This window comes from Diceros bicornis, chromosome 22 (assembly GCF_020826845.1).
Source record: "Diceros bicornis minor isolate mBicDic1 chromosome 22, mDicBic1.mat.cur, whole genome shotgun sequence".
Lineage (NCBI taxonomy): Eukaryota > Metazoa > Chordata > Mammalia > Perissodactyla > Rhinocerotidae > Diceros > Diceros bicornis.
In genome coordinates, this window is record NC_080761.1 from 20564343 (window position 1) to 20583834 (window position 19492).

The 19492-nt window shown below is 37.2% G+C and overlaps 1 pseudogene; it reads right to left on the reverse strand.

The window, feature by feature from the left end:
* Window positions 1-3205: 3205 nt before the first annotated feature.
* LOC131419867 (cytochrome P450 1A1-like) lies at window positions 3206-19197 on the reverse strand (annotated as a pseudogene).
* Between the last annotated feature and the right edge of the window lie 295 nt (window positions 19198-19492).

Here is a 19492-nt window from a genome sequence, read left to right on the forward strand (position 1 = left end):
GTTTAGTAAATTCATTTTAAAACATCAGAAACTCAGAGACTTTTATTAAGATTCACTAAAATGAGCACTTTGGAACTTGGTCATCTCACTTAGCTAGAAAATTCATTCATGTCACATGCGTCTGTCCACAAGGGTAGCAAATAAAGGCAACAGTATTGTGTGTATGTGTGTAGTTTCCTATTGGCGGGGCCTCATAGTCATATTGAATTGAGATAAACTATTCTCTGTAAATAACTTGAAAGGTAGAAGAAGAACTATAAACTTTTATGACTTTTATTTAGTTTGGCTACCCCAGTGTTAAAAATGTGTATGATAGAGAATCAATTGCCTGCATCCTGGGCTTTATTCTTATCTAAAGAGAAAGCCAAAGGTTCATTCCTCACAGGAAATTTGTTTTTATACATATTTCATAATATAACTCCCTTTAAAACAATTCCCTTTAGCTATTTCTGATTTAAGATGTACATAGTACCGTGCTTTTTTGTTTGATTTAAGTATGGACCTTGGATTTTGTGGGGAAGTCCTGTGTGAATCGGAAACATCACATTGTGTATCCACACATCGGGAGGCCTGGAAGCATCTGTAGATTTTACAGCCTAATTAAAATTATGCAGATAGTAAAATCCCCAAAGACCCCTTCTGCCACTTCAAAAATGGTTCTGGTTGCCTATCCTGTCATATGGGTTGATATCACATTTGAATTATAGGTTTATTGGGAAGAAATTAGAGAATTGCAATGTGGGAATATATAAATGCCTTTATAAGTTTTGCGCAAGTTTTCTTCTTTGAAAAATGCTTGGGACCAGACACATTCCGTTCCCATGTGCATCATACAGTGGATAATGTTTCTAGGCTGGTCTTCATCTTCATAATGTTACCAAGAGCCCCTAGGAACTGTAGCTACAAGGAGGGCACAGAATTATAAGTATCCTTACATACTGTTGTGTAGCAAGATATCTAATTCGCATAACTCTGCCTTTTTACTTCATATACAATGATTTTAAGGACTTCACTCATCTTAGGTTACCACTGATGCATGTATCCATATGTTATCAACTGCTCTACAGTCACAATAAATTCTGTGTGTAGTTTTCAGATGAGTAAAGTGTTTATGCTAATATAAGTTATTTCAGTATGATATTTTGGTACACTGTGTTGCTTTTGATTACATTTTATAAAATAAATTATTGCTTCCAGATAAGTAAACATATACAATTAAAAATAACTCATCTTTACATAATAAATGACAAAGAAAGGTTGTTCCTATTTTGCTTTTAAACTTTCTTTTCCCTGTTTTATTCTTATCCATGTTTCTAAAAATACATAAAATGCAAACTTATGAATTATACAAAAAGCCCAATAGTACACTGTTTAATTATGCCTTAGGAGCACAGTAAAAGTGAAAATTAGCATTTTACAATACAATGTATTAAAATAAAAGTATAGAATTATATTTGCTTACTGGCTGAAAAAAAAAAGGTTAGAAAAATATAAAAGGAAAATACCAGATAAACAGATACCAAGATTCCTGTAGTGTTCTAGTCATCCTCATTACTATCGAGTATATAATAGATTTGACAGTTTCTTAAGGAAAAAATGCAAGAATAGTTTCAATTTGACACACTGTCACGTGGATAATATATATAATTTCAAAAGCTTTTACAAAAAAAGACAAGCAATCCCATTTGTTTACTCCCAAGGACAATGCTGCATTTTATATTTGGAAAGAAAGACTAAGTCCTGACTTTAATTCTCATTGTCTCTGAATTGTTTAATGTCTCTGCTTCCATTATCATATCTTGATCGGGATGGTCATCATCTAGAGCCACACCTCCCTAACTGCTCTCTCCATTTGAATTAGAGCCCAGATAAGCTCTTATCTCCCAGCTTGGATTCCAAGTCCTTTATAATGCCACTCCCCTGAAAGCTTCCATCTGAATACGCGGACTTTCACTGCCCATTTTATCTTCCTTATATGCCTTAACTCATTAACAAATTAAATTTTCTTTAATTCAATTAATGCAGCATACGCTTACAACTGGGTGCTATATTGAAAATCTTTTTTTGACTGCTACCTTTTTTTTTTCCTCATAACACGTTATTTTGGGCTGAATTGTGTTGTACCTTCCCCCAAAAAATCCATATGTTAAAGTCCCAACCCCCAGTACCTCAGAATGAAATTGTTTTTGGAGACCAAGTCTTTAAAGAGATAAAATTAAAATGAAGCCATTACGATGGGGCTCTAATCTAACACGACTGGTGGCCTTATAGGAAAGGAGAGAGACACCGGGATGAGTGTGCATAGAGAAAAGACCACGTGATGACACAATGGGAAGGTGGCCATCTACAAACCAAGGAGGAAGGCCTCAAGAGGAACCAACCCTGCTGACATCTGATCTTGGATTCCAGCCTCCAGAACTGTGAGAAAATAAATTTCTGTTGTTTAAACCACTCAGACTATGGTATTTTGTTACAGCAACCCTGGCAGATCAATACGCAAGTATATTTAGTAGACGTCAAAAGAAATTGGCAACGTTGTGAAAACACCAAATTGCCCTACAGTTAAACTGGTAATACAGAAAACATAAGAGCTCCTATAAAAATAGATTTTGAAGAAATTTCCCCTCATGTCCTTTTCTCCACCTCTCTAAGTCTAGCACAGCTCATCTACTCTCACCATAAGACGTTCTCTGCTGTTCTGGGTGACTGGCTCCCTTCTCCGGCCGTCTTGAGCACCTATTGCCTAGTCCACTGGGAAGAAATATATTTAACATCAGAACTTTGTTCTTTTTCTGAACTCTATATTTAAAACAAATAGCAGTATACCTGTCTATTTGAACTAAAGGAAGGTAGACAGAGCCCCTTTGTCTGCTTGCTCAAACCACAACGCATCTTTCCCTTTCTTTCATGCTCACAGTGACGCAGTGACGTCTGGGACACCACCACATGAGACACAGGCTTAAAACTCCTGAATTATGTCACACTTCATTATTATCTTAAAACATCCTCATGAAATAAGACCTGTCATATTAGAAGTGAGACTATACCATACACTTTAAAAAACACTTCCTATGTTAGGATGACAGACAAAGAACTGAACTAATAGCACAGCTTAGAGGTAGGGTCTTTAAATATCTTGTTAAATGAATTTCAATTCCATATTTTTTCCTAACTAAATAAGAAATCCTCCACCCAGTCTGAGAATCTAAGAACACAAACTACAAGGCGGGTAGGGTTTTGCTCTGAGTTGGTATGGTTTTGACTTCATGGTTAACCCATAGTGGGGCATCAGGTCAAGTGTGGCTCTGGGGCATTTTTTCAGCTTGAGCTGTTGCGGAAACGTGGTGATGAAAATGAGTATCTCATTTCATGCAACATCTCCAAGACACTTCAGGATTCCCATTCCAAATATCAAAACTTTCTCAACAAGACTTTTATTCAGTTCCTTGTTTTCGTTTAGAAATCTCTTAGGTCTAAATAAATTAGGATTATCCCAAATAGTTCCGTATAGAATAGATAAAAATAAAATTTTAAAAAGAAATAATTTTATCATTTTTATCTTTGTTGCCAATGTCTCCACAATAATTTTGTTTTGCACAAAATGTTTTGTTCAAGTTTGGAATATCCTTTATAAATTATATATATACACACACACACACACATACATATATAATATATATGTGTATATATACACATGTATGTATATATATAATTATCGACATATATAATTGTATACATAATTATTAAGGATGCATATGTCATTACTCCTTTAATATATTGTTAAGTTTAGTAACCATACAAATTTAGTACAATTATACTTAATTTTCACTAAAAGGACTTCTGATTCATTAAATAGCAGATAAAATACTTGAAATTTTATGTCAATTTTTTATTATTTTAAATGAAGAGTTCTACAAAATTCTCATAAGAATATTCCAAAATTGTAGTACAAATAAAAAGTAATAAATATTCAATTTCCTTTGTTTTAAGCAAAATGAATGGGAGTGATGAGACTGTTTGAGCACACCTCTCTCTCTGGTACAAATATGTTTAAGAAAAGATTGTACAGCACCATAGAGAGGAGCCAGGTCTCCAGAAAGCAGCCCTGACTGAGAAGGTTGCCTACAGTTCCCAAAACGCTGTGCGTCTCTCTTTTCCCTCTACCTTTTGTTATAAGCCCCATATTTGGCTTGTCTGTGGCAACTAATGCTAGCATGTTTCCTAACACATTCTAAGCCATACATGAGGGACTCTCTTGACTTTACAAAGAACCAGGCCTCTTCATGTACAGATGTCACTTTTTTCCTAGGAGAAAAATTTATTTTCTCTCTGCATCAGAGGTCACAGACTTAGAGGCCTGCAAGTCATACTCAGTTCTCCAATAAATTTCATTTTGCTCTCATAATCTTTTAAAAGGTGATTCATTGTTGCTCACGTTTAAAAATCAGAAGATTTCACATGAAAATCTGCATTTCCAAATTCTGTTTTATAACTGAAAGAGCTGACAGCCTTGGGACAATGTCCTGCTCGTCAGGTTTACTGCGCTGAGGTAGATACAGAAGATGACCCCTCCCCACTACTTCAACAAGTGCAATTCTGTCATTTTTGGTATTTTCCACTGCTCAATAGGTGTTTGGGTTTGTGACCTCTGTTTTAGATTAAACATGAATAATTCTCCCGTATCAAGTCATAAATCACACACTCATTTAGCTTAAACAAATGACTCCATACAAACAGTATTTCTTTATTAGTACCTGTGTTAACTCTGTTTGAACATTACTTATATATATACTCAATATAATCACAAGTTCTTAGGGTACTAGAAATCTCAGGATACTTAGAGTTGTACTAACTGAGAATAAATGCCATTAAATCTACACTGACCGTATTTCTTCTTACAGTGGGTTTAAAAATGTTTATGATCTCTGGGTGTGGAGAAATGGAGGTGTCAATCTCTGCAACAATGATTTGTGCAGTGGGACAGTCTGTGCAGTGTATTCCACCATTCTGCTGGTTACAGAGATTGTGAAGGTGCTGTTAGGTACACAATCACCTCCCTCCCTAGTAGCCGGGAGCATGAGATGTCAGTCCGGTGAGATCTTGGGTGAAGACAGAGAAGCTGAACAGATGGCTACATATACAGTCGGCTGAGTGCATAAGAGTGCAATCTCTACCAGTTTACTGGAGACTTCAAACGCTGACCACATGGAGCATCCGATTTCCATTAAACAGGATTTACTCACCTGAATGAGAATCCTGCTTCTGTTACCTACTGAACATGTCGTCTTCAGCAATTTAACTGGCTGAAACTTTCTTCATCTGTAAAACCGGGATCATAATAGCACCACTGTATTGTTGAGGCTCAGAGGAGATACTTCAAGATTCTGTGCCCGGCACATGGTAGGGGTCTATAAATATTATCTGTAATCATTATTCCCATCACCACAATCACCACTATCATCATCCTCACTTTCACTGTGTAAGGTACCTTCACCTCAGCCCGCCCTTTTATAGCTGATATGGGTGAGCCTCTAGCTAGATTGTTATTCACAAGTATTTACTGAGTGCCTACTGTGTGCCAGGCACTGATTTAGGTGCTGGGGTAAAGGAAAACCAAACAAAAAGAGAGAAAATAAAAGCATCCCTGCTTGGTGGCTCACATTCCTGTGGGGGATTTCAGCCTGCATTTCAAACATCAGTCAGCCATACCCATGCAGAGAGTGAACCATGAAGTCCTTGGCTCACACTTGCTCCAGTAAGCCCACTTTTGCAATTGGATTTGCCCTGAATGAATTTGGATTAAGATATCACCCTTCCCATCATCACTGAGGAGAGAAAACTGAATTTCTTTCCAAATTCTTTTAAGAGAAACAGAAGGAATGAATTTTGGTTCATAAGAATGTAAATGTTTTCAAGATTAATAAATAGTAAACAAACAAGCAAGAAAATTTTATCCCAAGAAATAATGCTGATGACTTACTCATCATGATTTATTTGATACACATTAATAATGGTGCACATTTTCCTGGGAATGAAATAGCCATTCAGAGTAGTGTCTGCTGTAGTACTAGGAAAGCAAAATACAGCATTACAACACGTCCTGTCAATTCAAATAACCCATCCCTAAACTGCCTCCCATAACTCATTGACTATTTTTATTAGTGTCTTTTTTTACTATAATAATGATATGACATCTTTATAAATCTTTAGTATTTCATTAATTCTAACATCTCCCATCTATTGTCAAATTAGTCATTTATTATTTTTTTATGTTTGTTAAACGTATTGAATACTTAATATATTCAAGGCATTGCTAGGAGCTAAAATCTCAGCAGAAAATTATCTTAATATTTCTATGACAGAGTTGGCCATACGTAGACACATCAAATTACATTAAGAAACTATTAAGGAAATTATAAAGCACTTTCTATGTACCCAGTGCATTCTTGGATTTTATTATTAGATTAGAAAAACAAAACATAAGATTTTTTAGTACTTGGTAGAAGCAATGGAAATGGAACCAGGAAATCTGAACTCTAGACACTGCTCACAGTGTGATGTTGGGAAAATCTCATATCTACTCTGTGATTTCATTTCCTAGCTGTGAAATGATGTTGGTTGTGTTGGATGATCTCTAAGTTGCCTCTAGAACAAATATTCTATTTTTCTAGTCCCATACTCAGTCTTCGTTATGCAAACTGTAGACCTTTCGCCTTTATAGCTCTGTAATTATGCATGGGTTAGATTAAACCATGTTATGATTCCATACAGCACTCCCTAACTTAGTAGATCGCCCTCACACTCCCTTCTCCTTAGAGGAGAAGCAGTGACATTTCAGTTTCATGAGTTTGAGAGAAGGCATTGGACACATTTAGTTTAGCCACTTCTGGGTTCTCTCCTCCGATTGGCAGACATGTAGAAAAGGTACATCTCATCTACCATCACTAATGGGCTAAGCTTGGAGGAACAGGTTTTGTACTTCCAGGGAAGCCTGCACTTGTCCAAGCTTGCCAGAGACTAAGTGAAGAGGTATGTCTAATTCAGGGGAAATGTATGAGCAAGCCTACTTGGTCTAGCTCCAAGCCAAACTGTGCAAAGTAGCTCTGATAATTAAAAAAAGCTAATATTTTAATCTCTATCTGATATACATTCATCTTGCAACTGGTACTAAACTTCGGCAAATAACATGGACAAGATTCATTGAATGTCCTCAAAACTCATCACAGGGGAAGGCCAAACAAGAAATGGATCTATTTTTTGGAAGGATTACTTCCTCCTATGCATAGCCTCTTGCCCATCTCAATACATTCCTGTCCACACTTTCTCTGTGGATTCAGCTGCTCAAATTCTACTCCAGAGAAAAAGCTACATGTTCTTGGGGCCGGCCCCGTGGCTAAGCGGTTAAGTGCGCGCGCTCCGCTACTGGCGGCCCGTGTTCAGATCCTGGGCGCACACCGACGCACTGCTTCTCCGGCCATGCTGAGGTGGCGTCCCACATACAGCAACTAGAGGGATGTGCAACTATGACATACGACTATCTACTGGGGCTTTGGGGAGAAAAAGGTTAAAAAAAAAAAGGGGAGGATTGGCAACAGACGTTAGCTCAGGGCCGGTCTTCCTCAGCAAAAAGAGGAGGATTGGCATGGATGTTAGCTCAGGGTTGATCTGCCTCACACACACACACAAAAAAAGCTATGTGTTCCTATTTTATGGAAACTAGAATGTAAAATTTGATTTCACTAATATTAAATATGAGTGACTATTTATTGTAAAGGAGGATTCAATATACAAATGCATTAATTATAAGGTTTCTCTCTCTACATATACATTCCTGAAACTTCATGTATGAAAATGTCTTTCCACAGAACTTTTAAGGAACACAGATGCAATAAATATTTATTGGGGTATTGTTTGGTCTTTTGTGCTTGTGTGTATGTGTCATATGTAACAGTAAAACTTTTGCCCCTTTTACTTAAAACTATTCCATTTAGTTTGTTTTAATTTATTTCATCTTAACATATTTTCTGCTTTTTGATCTCCTGTCCTTTTAAATGGAAAACAGTAACTTCCCAGTTTAGAAGAATAGATCAGTCCCAAACAACATATATAAGATGTCTTTTATGAGTTGCAAAAATTCTTGGTTTGTATCACAATACTGTCATTGGCCAATGCGTTCACTCTTTTAATTTTATATATTAATGTATTTCTCCTCTTTTAATAATACAATGAATACCTATGCCCTGAGATATGTTTCTCCCTATCAGATAGGTCCTCAGATGTGTTTTCAGGGCCCCAAAGTAGATGATCACTGTCATTTCATCCCACATGATGCCTGTGAACTTGGCATGGCCTCTCTGTTCCCGTTTCCTGAGGAAAGTTTGTAGATCATACTCCTTTTATGAAGCACCCAAAGTCACCTTATGTAAGTCACTGGGACAGAAGAGTTGCTTCTTTCGATGTAGGAACTTTTCTTTAAAACTTTAGTTAAAGATGAAATTTGCTTCAACCAGAAAGAGGATCTGAAGGAAAGGGATCACTGTGAATAGACAGCATCGTGTGTGACTATGGAGAGCAAACATAAGAGGCATAATACAGGCGACTGTGTTGCTCACTGTCTGACCTTGACTCTGCTCACAGTGGTCTGGCCCTTTGAGACACCTCAGCTGAGGGCACTACATTCTGCTGTGCCAGTTACCACGCAATTATATCAGCTTCTTGGGGTGAGAGACATTCCCACTCCTTCACTATTTAACGATGGAAAGAGAAAAAACACTGAGAATTTAATTTTCTATTTTAATTGTGTGCAACGGGAACAGTTCAAACTACCAGAACTTGGGTTCTCTGCATACATATTTAATAAGGACCAACTACTCAGTCTATACTGGCATGCATTTGTGAGCTGGAGAGTCTGGCGTAAGGTTCTATAAACTTTCAAATATCTATAAATGAATACTCTGTTTAATCCATTTGTAGCAACACTGGCTTCCTTAGTCTATTGCCCAGCCAAATGCTAAGCTACTGAAAAGTAAGCTGTATCAGCAAGTGGCTAGGGCTGCTTATAGGAGGAAGCTAAGTGAGTTTATACGACACTTTATAGCCAAACATAAATTACGGTTAGATTATCCATTGTTTGGAATTTCTATATTCTTCTTTCCTGTTAATTAGTACATATAGGATGCAAGTTAATGACATCATAGTTTAGTTATGAAAAATATTCACAAAATATACCTTGTTCTATGTAAAAATTTCATTAGAGGGTTTCAAAATAAAATGAAATAAGATTTAAAATAATATTCACGTAATATAGATTTTAAAGGACTTCAAAGTATTTTAACACCTTAGATTCTTCACCCCTCCCCCCCCACCATCAGTGCTGTTTCAAAAGAGAATCATATGCTTTACCAATAAGGGATAGTAAAAGGGAAAAATGAGGCATATCTGAATTTTTATTTACGAAAGCTTCTGTGTAGGATAAAATTTTCCTATCTTCGAATCTGGGTGATTTTGGCCCAAGGTTTTCATTTGAAAGAAAGTATTTTTTTTAATTTAATAAGAAAAATGATAATTATAAGAATTATATTTTTCATATGAAAGCAGGTTATCAATTTCTTGAATTTTGGCTTGAATTTCTGGATAGTGTTTCAAATAAGGAAAGCTCAAAAATAGAAATGTTAATACTGTTTCAAACCCTGAAAAAGAAATGAGACAAAGTGTTACAGAAAGAAGTATTGGTAAAATTGGTATCCTCAATTTACTTCATATTTGAATACTCAGAATTAAGAGACAGAGCTATAAAGATGACCACAAATTAATAAAATTACAATAAAATAATTATTATACACTAAAGTTTATTTCAAAACATATGCATAACTTCTCACCTATTAGGATAGCCACTACCAAGAGAACAAAAAACAACAAACGTTGGTGAGGATGTGGAGAAATTGGAATTTTTATGCACTGTTGGTGGGAATGTAAAATGGTGCAGTCAGTATGGAAAAAAGTATGGAAATTCTTCAAAAATTAAAAAAAAAGAATTACCATGTGATCCAGCAATTCCACTTCTGGATATATAACCAAAAGAATTGAAAGCAGGGTCTGGAAGAGATATTTGCACACCCATGTTCATTGCAGTATTGTTCACAATAGCCAAAATGTGGAAACAACCCAAATATCTATCAACGGACGAATGGATAAGTAAAATGTGGTATATACATACAATGAAATATTATTCCGCCCTAAAAAGGAAGGAAATCCTGTCACTTGCTACAACATGGGTAAACCTCAAGGACATTATGCTGAGTGAAACAAGCCAGTCAAGAAAGGACAAATACTGTATGATTCCACCCATATGAGTTATCTAAAGTAGTCAAAATCACAGAAACAAAAAGTAGAAAGGCGGTTGCCAAAGGGCTGGGGGATGGAGGAGAAAGTGTTGGTGTTTAATGGGCACAGAGTTTCAGTTTTGCAAGATGAAAAATTTCTAGAGATCTGTTGCACAACAATCTGAATATACATAACACTACTGAACTGTACTCTTAAAAATGTTTAAGGTAGTAAAGTTGATGTTATATGTTTGTAACCACAATTAAAAATAAAATAAAAACTTTTAAAATATATAGATGTTATTTATAAGACAAGTGACAACATTGGAAATATTTCACTATAAAATAGAGACTTGTTATGATAATAATAACGGCTGTGATCTATGTAGTAATAATAAGTAGCTATTGAGCGCTGACTCTATTCCAGGCTCTGTGTGTGTGTGTGTGTGTGTGTGTGTGTGTGTGTATCTAAATCATAATACAGATCCGCAAGGTGAATATAATCATGCTTATTTTACTGAAGAGAAAACTATGCCTCAAGGACATTATGGGCCTTGCTCAAGGTGACTCAACTCAGACGAGGTAGAGTCATGAATTGAACTTGGACTTATTTGGCTCCAAAAGCCATAAGATTGTGTGAGCACAAGACGGAGGGTTGAGTACATTCGATTTTTTTAAATACTAATTTTTAGTGTACTTTTTATGGTTTAAAACACATCCTTTAAATAGGGTATTAATTTTTGAAATTATCTATACATTAGTTTGTTGTTTTCATTATTGAAAATAAAAGCAAGTAACTCTGTATGTCAAACTTTATCTTTTTCTCAAGGGCAACTTTAACACGACATTAAAGAATGCAATCAGTTTTTGAAAACCTAACACTCAGAAATGCCACATTAAAAGGCTTTTCTATAAATTCTTTTACAGTCATGTGCCACATAATGACATTTCAGTCAACAATGGACCACATATATGACAGTGGTCCCACAAGATTAGTATAGCCTAGGTGTGTAGTAGGCTATGCCACGTAGGTTGTGTCAGTACACCCTATGGTGTTCGCACGACGACGAAATCACCTAAAGTAGCATTTCTCAGAACATATCCCCGCCGTTAAGTGATGCAAGACTGTAACTATAAATTCGCCTCTATGATGACCTAATGCCAAAATTAATAACGTTATTTGTGTTTTCTACTAAATCTTATAAAATCTAGTAGCAAAAATGAGTTTTTAAGTCAATATATTTTATTTCCCGATTTTCATGATGATGATGACAACATCGCTAATGATGAAGATACCAAATATTGGCCACTTAATTGCATTGTCATCTGTGTTGGTGGCTGTAATTAGCCTCACTTTAGAGCTGAGAAACTTGCAGCATGGAGATGGTTAAATAGTTTACCAGGGTCATGCAAAGGACAAAGCTAGTACCCAAATTAAGTCTGTGGTTCTGCATCATTGGGACTTAACCATTTATTTGTTCTGTAAACAACTTACATTACAACACGCACAAGAAATACACCCAGATACAGCTGCAGAGCAGAATAGACCCGGCCCTCCACTTCCACAGGCTCCACATCCATGGGCTCAACCAACCGTGGATCAAAAGGCCTAGGATGGTTGCATCTGTGCCGCACATGTACCGACTTTTTTTCTTGTCATTATTCCCTAAACAATACAGCATAACAACTATTTATATAGCATTTGCATTGTATTAGGTATTATAAGTAATCTAGAGATGATTTAAAGTATAAGGGAGGATGTGTGTAGGTTATATGCAAATACTATGCCATCTTTGGATTTTGGTATCCGTGGGGTCCTGGAATTAATACCCCACAGATACTGAGGGATGACTGTAAACTCCTTTCCAGGCTTCTCTTCCTGTTTTTCACATCTTTTGAACTAGGCAATCTCTTATAGTGAGCCAGTAGTTTCTACAGTTCCCAAGTCACTAAATTTCTAATATGACTTCATACTGCAAGAAATTATCCTAAAAGTAAGTTGCCCAAACAAAGTTGTGACCTTGGTGTCTATAATAGAGCACAGGATGGTGTGAAAATTTGGTTTGTAGAATATAAGGACTCTATTCTCTTGCAAAAGAGAAAAGGACAGGCCATAAATACTGCATGAAAAACACTGATTTTGCACATTGTAGAGCCAGGGACATTACATCCATGACGTAAGACTATCTGTAAAAATAACGTGATTCATATTTTGATCATCATAAATTTTGCTTTTTACATCAAGGCTTAAGCAAGTTATTATTTATCTTGGTAGACTACCTAAAAATTGAGCTTATGTTAAATGATTTTGGGAGAGCCTGACTATATTCAAAGGAGAAACCAAATTACCTCTATGATCAATTTGAAAATTTAAATATGGAAATATAAATACTAATAACATGGTAGATCTGATGAAAGAGTGCGCTTGCAAATTTTATCCACTAAAATATGTGGTTTAGTTCTATTTTCTTCTAATAAAGTATTCTGTTGCGTATCACTAGTGAGGCAGCAGGCATATGTACAAGTTTATGTTTTATCAGTTTTCATTAATACTCTTATTTGAATTCAAAATACAAATTCTATCAGAGATGTTTGTTGAGTGAATAAATGTTTTATACAGTAATGCATTATACCGAATACTCTTTGTTTTGCACACGTTTTATCCAAACCTCTTTTAACTGTGCTGTGCACATCTGATAGCGCTATTCTATAGCCTATCATTTTTGTCATCTGTCATAATTTTATGCTTGTCGATTACTTCAGGATCTTGGCAGTATTATATATTTCTGAAATATATTCAGATATCATCTCATCAAATCAAGATGAAAGTAAAGTCCTCTTGATGTGTTAATCACACCCACGCTCACTGTCTTTAGTATTCAGTGGTGTTCAGGCTTTAAAAAAATGCCCTCACAAATTCTAACATTGTATTTGGCACCCAATAGCTGGCAGAAGAAATGCTAAGTACAGTATGATCACATTTGTGTGATAAATAACCAGCGCATCAGTCAAATTTAAATCATGGTCAAAATAATGAATAAATATAGGTGTGTGGGGAGTGGGTATTTGCACGGGCAAAAATAATATAAATCAAAACAAATGCCTCTGTTTGCAAAGAAAATTCAGGAACACAAATGCATAGATCTTAGGAAAAAAATGAATCCAATTGCCAACAAAAAAGAAAAGAAAAAACAAGTCTGAAGAATATTCCACCTAAAATGAAACTGCTTAAACAAACCTCTAGTGTTTTATTGTTGTTGTTATCCTAAGGGAATTTGCTTCCTGTTCTCTAGCAACCATGATTGGAATCTTAAAAATATAGAGGTGCATGAAAAAAGTTAGAAATAGATTGAGAGGTAAATAACGACATTTACGTAAATTAAAGTTCTTGGTAATATAAGAATACACTATAATACATGACAATATAAAGCTTGTTTTACAAGAATACATAAAACATAAAAGCAACACTTTAAACATATTAAGAATCAATGCCACTGGGTTGGAGAAGGGCCTGGGAGTGGAGTGTGGGGACAAAAAGTAATAAACAAACAAGGTCAAGTGTTGCATGAACGATGATGCTGATGCACATGAACTGGGGAATATGATTAACTAAGTCTCTACTCCTGAGATGAAAATAAAAGTTTTCTGAATGACGTGGGAAGAAGGCAGAATGTCAAATAGTTTATACAGAGCGAGATCAACTACACAAAATGCCCGATGTTGAAAGAGGGAAATACTCTAAACCACAAAGAGAGAAAAACAAAAAATTGCAATTAATCTTTATTTACCTTACATATTCACAAATACTCTCACACACCAGCTCCAAAAAGGTCATTCACGGTGCTTATGATTTCATTGTCATTTAAAGTGGCTGTTTTGGTAGCAGCATATTTATTGTGGCGTGTATTAATCAGAGCATCAGTAATGTCTCAGATATGGTCCTGAGGAGACAAATCTTGGCGTGATTATTCACTCCTGCTTGGATTTCACATCACATATGAATCTCATTCAGGAAGAGCCATATCACCAGGTAACTTGAAATGAACCCAATTAGTTTAGGAATATAGATCATTTTAAACCTTGCAACCAGTTTTGTTTGTCCATGGTTATGCTCAATATTAAAAGAGTGTAGAATAGAAAACCAAGTTACCAAACTCAATTTTCTCTTTCAATCAATAAAAAAGAGTATCTATGTCTGCAAGCACACTTAAAAAAATTAGAGGCTAACTTATTATAGAATAATTGGTAGGCAATGAATACAGTAAGAGGTTTCCAACCCTACTGTAAGGATTTTACGGTAATCACCATGCAGAAAGAGATAGGGCTGGAGTGGGTTAGGGAGTGGGCGGAAAAGTTTACGAGCTTTGCAAATTCTCTTACTTTACCTGATCTAGAGTTCCCAGATGGGGCCTTGAAACACCTTGTTCTCTGCTCTTCCTTGTCATTGGAGGGGACGTAACTCTTCACACCTCTTCATTTGCTCAATTATCCACCTTTTCCTGTTTTATTTTTCCCTGATGCCCTCATCTCAGCAAATTGGCCCCCAAGAACTAGGATTCTTTGTAATACACACATATTTCAAAAGAGAAATTAACTCTTCTCTGAACCATCATATTGGGCCAAAAACATTTCACTGGCCTCACAAGAAGGTCCACTTCCGCCACCGGGAGAACTTTTCTGCATGTATTATGATCTCAAAGCTCATTTCTATATAGTAAAGGAAACCAAGTAGGATATGAGGGCAAATTGGAAGCTTCCTATAGAATATCTTTATAATTATTCAATACATTTTCTGAAAAAACATGCTGATACTTTTAAGTCTGAGACCTCACAGTTTCCAATGTAAAATGAGATAAATAAAATCTTTGGTTCATTTTGTCAAGGAACTCACCTACATGTCGGACATCGTTTATCAGCCAATTACAGATTTATAATTCAAGTATGTGCCTTATTCACACACTGGGGGAACTTTCTCGGGTCTCAAAGAATTCAGAGTTCTTCTTAGGGTCCTTACATGAGAACTAGGTAATATTGCCCTACAATTTCCCTGACTGGACCTCACATTTACTAATAGCTTGGCTAAGGTTCATTATGGCAAAAGGATAGTGAAGGAACCAAGGAAGGATACATACAACTTTCCAGGTACTCAATACATATCACCATTATTGTCTGCTGCTCACCAAAACCCTTGTCCTGGCATGAATTTAAATCCTTACCCTACGATATATAGTAAGATGATCCTGTACATGTAGTGCAATAAACTGATTCCTGGTCTGAAAAACTCCTGGGGAACATTTATAGTCTGTAGTGGAAGGTCATGGAAACACGGTATGAAATCGGCAGGATTAGCTGCACTGGAGGCCTTGAGTAAGTCATCACTTGTCTTAACTATCCTAAGAAACTCCTCATCACCGTGGTCATATATCTTGCCAAATCAAAGGGCAGAGACAATGTTGGTCACAGCACACGTGATGGCGCTTGTGGAGTCAAAGCTGCCATTCTTGGAAGTCAGCTCTGCAAAGACTTTCACCAGCTCGGAAGCTTCCTTATGACATGTTCCTCAAGTAAACAAGAGCAGGGAGAGGATTTTGCTTCTGCTTTAAAAAAAGTTTATAAAACATGAGAGGCAATTTTCTTATGAAACTTCCAACTCTCTCTATAATTGACTGAAAAGGAAAGACTCTCTCCTTCTGCCAGGAAAGAAAATGTATGCGTATTAGGTCTGCCTGCAAAATGCTTTCCATCCTTAAGTAGTACTTACTTCACCATTTCCATTCCATTCCCCACCAAGACAGGCCCCATGACAAGTCTGATGAGAAAGACAACTCCGTATTTCTTCCTCATCTTCATGAATGTAAGGTAAGGATGGTCTCCAAGCTGGAGAGGATTTCCTGTGATGGGGAAGGACCACAGGCCAGGAGGAGACACCTGCTTTCTACCCTTGCTCCCTAGTGCTCTTACAAAAACAAAAACCTTCACCAAAATTGTGAGAGAAGTGGTCACCTCTCCAGGAGTGACCTCCATGTTCAGGAATAAAGCACCTGAAACAGAAAAATGTAAACCTTATTTTTGCCATTCTAAGCATAGACTAAGTAATCTTTCTCCTTGAAACATTTAGAAGAAAAGGACAGACTCTTTGTAGTCAGTTGAAAGCTGTTCTTAACTAATGCACCAATAGGGCAAAATCAAATTCTTGTAAAATGCACTGCACATTTATCCCAGTTCTAGTATTTTCACAATTCTAACCACCAGACCATGTCAGTCATTGACATGATAGACAGAAGAAAAGAACAGCTTGATACAGAAAGCAGCCTGGTGGTTGGGGAAGGGATTGAGGCTGTAGGAGCTGATTTCCTACTTATTACCTTGGGATCCTCACCCTGTCACTTAATCTAAGTGCACCCCAGTTTTCTCATCTAAGTACCATACCTGACAGAATGAGTTATACATTCTTTCAACATTTATTGAACCCCCAATGTCAGGCACTAAAAAGACAAAATAAAATTCCATAGACTCATGGGGGCCAGCCTGGTGGCATAGTGGTTAAGTTCACGTGCTCTGCTTCAGCAGCCTGGAGTCCACAGGTTCAGATCCCAGGCACGGGCCAACGCACCGCTTGTCAAGCCATGCTGTGGCAGTCATCCCACGTATAAAGTGGAGGAAGATGGGCATGGATGTTAGTCCAGGGCCAATCTTCCTCAGCAAAAAGAGGAGGATTGGCAACGGATGTTAGCTCAGGGCTAATCTTCCTCACCAAAAAAAATAAAAAAATTCCACAGACTAATGAGAAAACTAGATAAAAATAAGATTACAAAGTGAAAAGTGCTATAGAGAATTGAGCACAGAGTGGTATGTCATTGTTTGAGGATCAAATTAAGTCATTATTAAAAGTACTTGGAGAATTACAAGCCATTTAGTGGATATCTAATTGATTGTCTATTTAGTCTGTCTTTAGCCTGCTTTTTTTTTTTGCTGAGGAAGATTGGCCCTGAGCTAACAACTATGCCCATCTTCCTCTATTTTGTATGTTGGACACCCCCACAGCACGGATTGATGAGCGGCGTGTAGGTCTGCGCCTGGGATCCGAATCTGTGAACCCCAGGCTGCTGAAGCAGAGCGTGCAAACTTAACTACTATGCCACCGGGCCGTCCCCTGGCCTGCTTTTTTTAAGGGTAACTTTCAGAAGCTATCTTTATGCTCTATGACCTGCCCCATGTAGACATGGGTGCTTGGTCCAAGGACGAGCCACTGACCTTAGGAATATGGAATTGGGACTGTGAAAAATCATCCTCTCTTTGAGGAGCTAGATCTACAAAATCTAAGTCTTAAGATATGATTTGGGGAATTTTTACCCACCAGGAGTGCCTGAGAAACTGAAAGCAGGTCTGAAAAAAAAATGAAGCAGAAAGGAAGAGGAATAAAAGACAGAAAGAGGCCTTATGACCTTGCATTCACTGCTTCGAGTACCTTCATGAGATCTTGTCCTTGGGTTGAATTCTTTCCTGCTTAACTAGCAAGAATTGGTTTCTGTTACTTGCAATCAAGAGGGTCCTTACAAAAAAAAAATTTCATTTTGTTAGATGTTGCATTGTATGGTAACCACAGAGGGAATATAAAACTTTCTCTCCCTTAAAAGAATACACAACTAAATTGTTCAGTTCTCAAATTATTTACTGAGGTAACATTGGTGGGCAGCATACTCATTGGCCAGTGTAAATCTCCAGTTCTCTTTGATTTTTTCTTTTAATTTTATTTATTTTTTCCCCCAAAGCCCCAGTAGATAGTTGTATGTCATAGCTGCACTTCCTTCTAGTTGCTGTATGTGGGACGCGGCCTCAGCATGGCCGGAGAAGCGGTGCGTAGGTGCGCGCCCAGGATCTGAACCCAGGCCGCCAGTAGTGAAGCGCACACACTTAACCGCTAAGCCACCGGGCCGGCACTCTCTTTGATTTTTGAGGAGGCCAACACTTGATTTCTTCTAGACTTTTAAAAAAAAAAAAAATGCATCTTATTAAACTGAGAATCATTCTTGAAAACAGCACTGAATTTGTCGTCTGGTTCAGAAGAGAATGACAGCGTGATCAAAACCACTACACTTATGCTCTGCTTCAAAAAGTAACAAGGGTCTGGGGCTGGCCCAGTGGTGTAGTGGTTAAGTCTGTGTGCTCCACTTCAGTGGCCCTGGGTTTGCAAGTTCGTTTCCTGGGCGTGCAGCGACGCACCGCTTGTCAAGCCATGCTGTGGCGGCGTCCCATATAAAGTAGAGGAAGATGGGCACAGATGTTAGCCCAGGGCCAATCTTCCTCAGCAAAAAGAGGAGGATTGGCATCGGATGTTAGCTCAGGGCCAATCTTCCTTATAAAAAAGAAAAAAGCACTAAGGATCAAAGGAATTTTTATTTGAAAGCTGGTACTCAGCATAAACAGCTCCCACTCTCAAAATGCAAGCAAACCCTTATCACCTGTCTTATCTGACTGTTTCACCTTTCAAAGTTCACAGATAAAATGTGGCTAACTACCACAACTTGGATGGCACTGTTTCCTAAGGAATGACCTTTGGAGTTAAAAGTGAGAGATCAACATCTTTAATGAAAAAAAAAACAAAAACCCAAATATGCGTTTAACCTAGTAAGAAAAACTGAATCCCTAATCAGTGCTACAGCTACAATTTGCAAAATTTTGTTTCCTCTCTGTTCAGAAAGGAAACAGTGGGACTTCACTGTGTTTCTGCATTGCAGCATAGTGATTTTGCAAAACCTCTCCCATTAATAATAACTGCGACCATTTATGCATTCTTACCATGCGCCAGACCAGGGCTAAGCGTTAAATCTTCACTGTCTTTCAAAACTCGTACTTCTGTGAGGTAACGTATCATCCTGTTATGGAGAGGCTTGAAGAGAGAAAGTCATTTTTTCCCATTTATTTCCCATGTTTTTTGAGTTTAATCATGAATCACCAATTATTTACCTGGAGCACTTACTTTTTTACAGAACTCAATTTCTCTTTGGCATTCATCAAACCGCCAATTAGCACATTGATAATTATCAGAGGCATCTTCAAAGCACTCTTCTAAATAGGTGAGAAGTGGATGTGTCTGGAAGAACACTGGACCCTCAGAAAGATGCCTGGGTTTCCTGCCTCCCTCTTCCCCTATTTAGCTGTGGGACTTC